Source organism: Helianthus annuus, chromosome 5 (genome assembly GCF_002127325.2).
Source record: "Helianthus annuus cultivar XRQ/B chromosome 5, HanXRQr2.0-SUNRISE, whole genome shotgun sequence".
Classification (NCBI taxonomy): Eukaryota; Viridiplantae; Streptophyta; class Magnoliopsida; order Asterales; family Asteraceae; genus Helianthus; species Helianthus annuus.
Window position 1 is genome coordinate 115352485 of NC_035437.2, and position 8572 is coordinate 115361056.

Sequence of the window (8572 nt, forward strand, 5' to 3'; positions counted from 1 at the left end):
CACCAATCAACTGGAAAATCATAAGTTATTGAAAATTTGAAGATGTCAAGCTTTAATAGAAAAGTTTAAGTGCTTCGATAAATAAAGATCATTGATCCTTAACCAAAAAAGGATAAGAAATAACTTGCAACTTAGAGAGAGTTAGGATACCACATACCAGAGAATCCAAATTAGGATTTTATATTTGTAAATTATTACTCAATAAACAAACTGCGAAAAGTAAAGTCTCAAGGATCCATGATCCTTATTGCCAGAACTTGTATAACTGTAAATCTATTTGTTTAAATCTGTAACATGTTGAATATATTCAGTAGTGTAAAATATAAGCTTTCAAATACACATAACAAAATAGATTTACCCTCATTCATCTATCCTACAAACGAGCGGGAATTTTTTGATATGATGGTCAACACCCGTTAACGCTTTTGTTAAAGGCACATTTTATTGAACGCTCTAATAAAACACAAGTGCCAACAAAATGCAACAACAGATCAATCAGTGACAGATCCGGGATTTTTTTACTTGTGGGTTCGTCTTTTCTCGGTAGCTAAATATTTCACAACCAGACAGTAAAATATTCGGGTCTGGTCTCACATTTCTCACAACCAAACATTGAATTAAATTTGTGCATTTAAATTATTATAACAATCTTTTTTAACATCAAAACACAACCGACTTTATTCACCAACAAGCCTTCCTTAGCAAGATGCCAAAAAAGACCAGAGAATCAAGTTACATACCAAACAAGAGAACTCAACCCAAAAGACTAGCCTAGTGGCTGAGGGGGTCCATTTGGTATATAAACCCCACATCAGTTCCCATATAACCGATGCGGGACGAGTCCCATACCTTGCAATGTTTTCAGTCCATAACAAATCAGAGTACAAATTCGCCTAATCCTAGATATTGTTGCCAAGAGCACCACGTACAAGCAGAAAACAAAACCAATTTAGGCACTACCACGACATCAAGGCTAGCTGCATCCACCCCATAATTGTAACGCCTCACTTTTCGTATATTTCCGTTTTTAGAAAGTTCATCTTGTAATTCTATTTTCGAAAATTCATTTCCTTTGTAATCGTATCTCATTTCAAATCATTGCAAATCCGAGACTTCGATAGTAATAAAATTGATCATTTATGTGAAATATACATCGTTTATACATGTTTATACATTGATACATACTTAAGTTTGATACATGATTCATAATTCTCATAAACGTAAGTTTAACTCGTATATTCGTAATCCTTGAATTTCCATACATGCAAATGCTTGATTGTTCAATTATAAGACTAACTTAAATATATTTTACACTTGATTGATGCCTAAACATATGTTATACAAACTTGTATGCAACATACTTGTTCATCACATGTTTCCTTCTTATTTTCTTTCTTAGAACATGTTTAATATGCATTTTAGGCCTTGATACATACTAGGTACACATTAAATATCATGTAACTTATTAATACACTACAAATTTGTAACATATGTTGTAAAAAAGGGCTGTAACCGTTGCGATCGGAACCAGCAACAGCTTTTAATCTTTTTTGTTGTTGTTATCTCCCACCTAATCTTCATTAACGCCCAATCAACTTAAACCCTAATCCCTTCCCTTATAAACCAACTTAAACCCTAATCACTTCTCTATACAAACACTCTAAACCTCTCAAAAACACTCTCAAACTCAGCTTAGTTCCAGCAGAATCTTAACAGAAAGTTCTGAGTTTCTAAGTGAGTTTCAACTCACCCCTTCTACTATTTTCTTCTCATTTCTTCTTCTAAAACACTTGGATAACCTCTAGGAAGGTTTTCACAAGTTTGCTTGGGCAAACTAAGGTGAAACCTCACCATATTTGAGGCCCAAAGTGTAGTGAACTTTCTGCTTGTTTTTATCTTTTGTATCTTCATGTTTTTTATAGCAACTTGGTGGAATCTTGTTCCCACCAAGCTCACAACTTAGTCTATGGTTGTGGGTTTGTGTTCAGGTGATTTCCATCAAAGTTTTGGGTTCAAACACCCATTTTATTTATGTTAATACATGGTAATCGAATGATGAAAACAAGCACAAGTCATCATCTTCCATATGATGAACTTGTGACTTGTGAAGTGTGAACAAATGGAAGCCTTGGCTTTCCAAAACTAAGTTTCACTCCTTCATTTGAACCTTGTGCATGAACACTCTTGTGACTTACTAGAATCAAAGTACCTTAGCCCCCTAGCCCTCCTCACTTACTTCATTCTTTCCATGATGTGTGGGCACACCTGGGTTGTAGTGTACTTGGTCACTTGAGCTTATGATAGTTAGGTTTATTTCTTGTTATTCATGACCCTCCAACCATCCTTGTGATGCTTTGTGCAGCGATGAATCATATAATGAGGTTTTAACCTCCATGCTTGACAATACATGATACTACATGATATTCTTGGTTGGACTTAGTTTAGGTTATTATTATTATAACTATATAAGTATATAAACTATATAAAACATGGCTGAATTTGTGATGATAATCAAGTTATGATTATTCGTCATAAACCTAAGCTAACATATCTGAGATTCTAAGATACTTGTTATGATTCCAACGGGCAATTTGGGACCCATGAAACCACTTTATATGTGTCATAAACGAGCTCTTAGAACTAGATATTATTGCAACCTTATCTTTCCTATCACTTTTATCTTCCTTTTTGGCAACAAATGTTTGGTCATTTGTTTCAGATTTAGTGACAGGGATGATTTTTATCTTTGGTTCTTTGAGACCATCTGTGTTTGTGAAATCAATGGGTTTGAAGTTTTCAAGCACATCACATTTATCAGATCATGTTAGTTTAAATTCATATTTTTCTTTTTCTGTCTGAATTGAACTTTGTGGTTTTTCCAGAGTGATCCTTTTACCACTTGGTTCTGTGATCTTGATTTCTTCCCCAATTGAGTTGGTTAGTTTTACTTCAACCATTTGAGAGTCAATGTGAGTTTTGTTTGTGGAGGTTTGGTCATTATCATGTTTTTCTGAATCCAACTCCAAACTTCACATTGCTTTTGATTGTTTTTCAAGAAGTATCTCATAACTGGTGCATGATTCTACCCCTTTTTCACATGTGATTTGGGTAGATTCCAACTCCTTTTTGCAACATTAATATTTCTCTATCATAGTTTGGAGTTGGTCCTTGGTTGTTGCTTCATGTTTAAGACTGCTAATTTCTTGGCCCTTTTTAGTTAGTCTTGTTTTAAAATCTATTTTTAGTTTTTCAAGAACAATTTCACTAACTTGAACCTTCTCCCTATGGTTTTCATTCACCTCTTTGATGTTTGAAAATTCTATGATGCATTTGCCTGAACATAATTATTTAAGAATGTGAGGTAATACCTTGGAAGCAGCAATTTGCACAAGATCAACATTGATGCATTCAGTAGAACTTTTGGGATGATCTTATTCAATCCCTTCGGCATGGCCTTCTCCACAAACAGATTTTGTTCTAGGTTCTCCGAAGTTTCACCAACATTTTTTTCTTTTTCTTGATCAGCTTCTCCTGAGATACATTCAGTTGCCACAAAACAAAAGTTATCATGTTCATCATTAGTTTTTGCTATGAAAGCAAGGTTTTCATCAGTTAGGTCTTCTGGTAGACTACTCTAGTCAGTAAAGCCTTGAGTGAAGAAGCTTTGTTGATTGGATGAGCAGGAGTGGTGAGGGGTGCTTGGACATGTGAGATAGGCAGTTGAATGTACTATACTTGAGGAACATGTGTTTGGATATACTACGTAGGGACAGGACTAATGCTTTGTGCAAAGTGGGCAATGTTTTGAACATTTGGTGTAAGGGCATTTTGGGTATTTTGATAAAAGTGTCGTTGATTTTTTGATTGAGGTCTTTGATTGGGATATGATATAACTGGTGCAAAATTACTTGTTTGATTTATGCATTCCTAGTAAAATGACCTAGCATGTTACACTTAAAACACTTTATCTTGGATTTATCCAACCTAACACTTGATCTTCCATTTAGTCCTGGATATCTCCTACCAGTTCTTTATAAAAGTTATTTGCTCTTATACTTCGTAGGGCAATCTGGTGCAAAATATCCATTTCCTCCAAGTCTGTGGGATCAATATGTTTCAGATCATCAAGGACAAACGATAAACTATCAGGACCATAACTATCATCTTTTGTTGTGAATGCACAGTTTGAGGAATATTGGTCATAATTGATTCCTGATGATATATCAATGTAGTGATCAAACCTCTGATCATTATGTATTCCTGAAGATGATCCTTCCTTACTAAGAAGTGTCGTATTTCCAAAAACATAATCGTCGGTCACGATTCCAGTTTCTTGGAGCTTCTTTTTCTCGACAAGCTCACTCTCAAATGTTAAGAGCTTTCCATGAAGCTGAGTTAGGGTCAGGTCCTTGAAGTCAGGGGTTATTCTAATCATTATGGCTATTGTGTCCCACTTCTCAAGAAGTGATCTTAAAAATCAGTTACTTAAAGTTGATTTAGGAAATTCCTTGTTTACCAACTTTAATTCACTGATTAAACATGAAAATCTCTCAAACTGTTGTGTAAGGGTTTCTCCCTTGATGTGTGTGAAAGTCTCATATTGTTGGTTAAGGATTCTTAAGTGTTCTCGATCGCATCATCCATTCCACCAAAATGCTCTTTCAATGCATCCCATAACTCTTTAGCATTGTTGCAATGTAACATGTCGTCATAGATTTCATTTGGTAGAGCCATGGAAATAATGCTAAAGGCCTTTGCATCTCGCTCAAAATTTTAGAAATTTTGCTCTGAGAAGTTTTTTGGCTTCTTTGGCTCTTGAACACTTGGGTTTTCGGCACTAGGTACCATTGGAATATGAGGTCTAAATGTAACAGACTTCCAACACCCGATGTTCTGTTGAGCAAGTACGTAAGTCATCCTACATTGCCAGATATTATACTTAGATCTGACAAGCTTATGAGGCTTGTTACTGAAGCCAGTGTTATGGGGACTATTTTGCGCCATATCTTTTGTTCTTTTGATGAAAAACAGAGTATGTGTGAAATACTTGTGAATTCAACACTTTACAACTCTGAGTTACCAACAGATTGGATCTTTGTGCTGATCTTTAATTATTAAACTGATTGTGAAATCAAGTTTAATATGACCAAGTTCAGATACCATCTGTTAGGATCTGAGTTTGATACTTGTGGTTTTTAAGCAAAACAAGAACAAACAATTTGTAAATTGAAAGACAAATAATGCAAACACACAAGTAGGAAGATATATCAAAACTGCTTTGTATTGAAATGCACCGATTACAATTACAGTCCAATGATTTTACAATCTTTCCCTCAGCCTGATCACTCATAGATGTGTTTGTACAAAAGATTTGTATTGAAACACACAAGTAGGAAGATATATCATGTCTGTGAAGTGATGAATAGATCTCTAACAGGTGAGATCTATTTATACTAAGTACAAAAGATTTGTTTGCAATCAGCTGACATCACCCTGATAGTGACATCTAACATTCCTAACAAAAAAAATCCCGCAGATGTTTGCAAACACATCTGTGGGAATCTAACATCTGTTCTAAGACGCTAAAACTCTGTTACAAGCAAAATATTGTTACGTTGATGAAACCGTAGATCTTCAAACCGTTGTTGCTTTGTTCCAAACATCTGTTTGGCCTAACAAGATGTTTGGTCTTCATGAACAGATCTTTGCTTCAACATGGCTTTGGCATTGATCAGTGCTTGGTTCTTCTTCAACAGTGGTTTCCACAGCTTGAACAGATGTTAGCATGTCTTCAACAGATGATCTGATTGGTGTTTAAGATTCACTATCTTTGGGAGGAGAATGCTTTATCTATTGTTTATTTCTTGATCATTTGGTCATGTTTTGGCTTTTGAATATTATCTGTTCTTTTGTAGGTCCAACACAACTTTTGTGTAATAAAATTATTGTAGATAAACTTTTGTTTAGCCATTGTGACCAAGTCTTACAAATTTAAACATCTTTGCTGCGACGTGTGAGTTTCATCCACCATATACTCGACTACTTTTATTTTTTTCCTCTACATACCGATATAAATTTGTTGAAAACGGGATTGTATAAAAAAATAGTTGTACGATGTCGAACCGAGCTGATATTGACCGAACATCATCGATATCAGTATGTTATCGGGATCGATATTCATATTCGTTTATATGGTTTTTGATCGATATAAAACACGATTATATTTTTTTGAGTTAAATCATGCACCTTTTGTGTAGTAAAATCATTGTAAATCAACTTTTTCGTAGCAGTCGGAATCAACCCTTACAAATTTTAATATCCCCACGTGGATTTCACCCCACTAGTTATAATACCATTTGTAAAAACTTAGAATCTTTAAAGTCTAAAAAAGTATAAATACATGATTTACCACTCCTTTCATAATCGAATTTGCTAACAAATTTAGGTGACCAAATTTTTGGGTAAATGTCATCATCCCCGAACAGAACTTAGGTAGTTGATATCGAGTGTAAATTCTTAGTTTTCAATCTTCTGACTAATGCAAATAGATATTCATATCTAATATTTTATATATGTTTGTCTTCATTATCTACATATTATATGTAATTTTATATCTTTATGTAGTTTTCTTAAAAACACAAACTAAATATTTATCATATTATAGAACAAACATGTTAGCTAAAAAAGAAGATTTTATACATAAGATACTTCATTTATCATTATTAAATATACATTCAGTCGCGCACAGATGTGAGACTAAATTTCATAAACATAAGATACATAGAAAAAAGTACGCCATGCATATTTTTAAGTTTAACACTGCTTGAAGCAATTACATTTACGTTGAAAACCTTCACATGTTCCCGAAATAAAACCATCCTTTTGACAAGACTTTTTACACGTGTCATCATTGAGACAAGTGAACTCAGTCCCCTTCGATTCACACGTCTTTGCTGTCACTTTCACCATCCTCTCTTCTGCAATTATTATTTTTTATCATGTTATTAAAATCATATATGCGGAATTTTCATTGTAAACAAGAATCTTACTCGATAACAATAATAAATAAACAAGTATTTGTTAGGGATCCACTACATGTTTGTGTATTAGACCATCCGTAGTTGGACGTGATTTTTAAAATTTTTTCAAAAAAAAAACGCTATATAACGCCCCCAATCCCATTACATGAGGCGTTTTGGGGGGTTATTTTTGAAAAAAAAATTGATTAGGGTTATTATTAAAACGCCATTTTGCACTTGTTGGAGGTTTGACTTGGGTTGACCACCCAATGAGAAATCAGTTTGTTTGTTTGTTTTTTTTTAAGGATTGAAAGGGGCATTATTTGGGCATTCTTCTCACTACGCCAATTTTGCAATAACGCTCCATGCTGACTGGGTTGCCACATGTCGAATAATGCCCCATGGTGAGGACATTATTTTTCTTAACCACTACACATGGTCTTACCAGTTGTAAAATGTAGGAATCAAGCTTGATTATTAAGAAAAGAGAACGGATGAGTATAAACATGAATAGTAATACACAAAAAGGTGATGATGCACAAAAATCATTAATATAAAAGGAAAAGGTGGATTTTATGTGAAACGGGTCATTGTTGCTTATGAATCGGATCTGATGTGTTTACGACTTTACGTTTTGAGGGCTTCAAAGGAGCCGACTGAGAAAAAAAAAGATGAAAGCTTTTTTTATCAATCTTCTTGATTTGATCGATATTGTTTTTCATTGATCTTGTTTATTGGATCGTATAACAACTAATGTTTAATCGATTTTTTTTTTTTAATCTAGATCATTGTGTTTAAGAATTGAGAGAGAATAGAAATAATAAAGAAATAATTAAATATGAGAGAGGGGGGAGAAAATTAAAGGATTTAAATTAAAAATACTTGGGTTAATGACAATCCTACCTTTTTGATCTAAAATGATCAAGGGCTAAGATTGATTCATTTAGTTCACAATTAAGAGGGAGGTTTACAAATAAACCTAACCTATATATATGTGTGTATGTATGTGTTAAGATGGCCAAGAAACCCGAACCTGTTTTGATTCATCAAAAATTATAGTCGTTTATACTGTTTTTGAGTCAAGAAAGACATACCGGAAACAAAAAGAATAAGCATGAACATTAACACGAACAAACTTTTTCTCATCTTGAGATTCGATTAAGGCTTCACAAATAAGCAATACAAGGGGAAAGAGGTAGTTTATATCTACAAATATTGGTTGTAGTTGGTGGCTTCTTTACGTTTCTATATCACTGTCATGTAGATTTTAACAATAATTGTTATACCTAGTTACAAATTTCTAATTAATAAGTTACAGAAATAATCTTTGAGATATTGTTTCTTTAGGGTTAATTGCGTGAATAAATTCGACATTGTCCTCATATTACATGATGAATGTGTTCCAATGGATTATGATATACGAAATATTGCACATGTTTTTTTGTAATATCCCAAAACCCGAATGTTTATAATTGCCATGTGTTCTTATATGACTTAGCATGAAATAAACGACTAGGTTATTTAACCTAGTTAAGTAACGCTCCAAAAACTCG

The 8572-nt window shown here is 33.8% G+C and overlaps 1 long non-coding RNA gene across 1 annotated transcript; it reads right to left on the bottom strand.

Annotated features, from left to right (window-relative positions):
* Window positions 1-6691: 6691 nt before the first annotated feature.
* On the bottom strand, window positions 6692-8271 carry LOC110939087. Its single transcript, XR_002591951.2, has 2 exons — window positions 8114-8271; window positions 6692-6977 (listed from the first exon to the last, which is right to left on the bottom strand). It is a non-coding gene; the product is annotated as an uncharacterized LOC110939087 (long non-coding RNA).
* Between the last annotated feature and the right edge of the window lie 301 nt (window positions 8272-8572).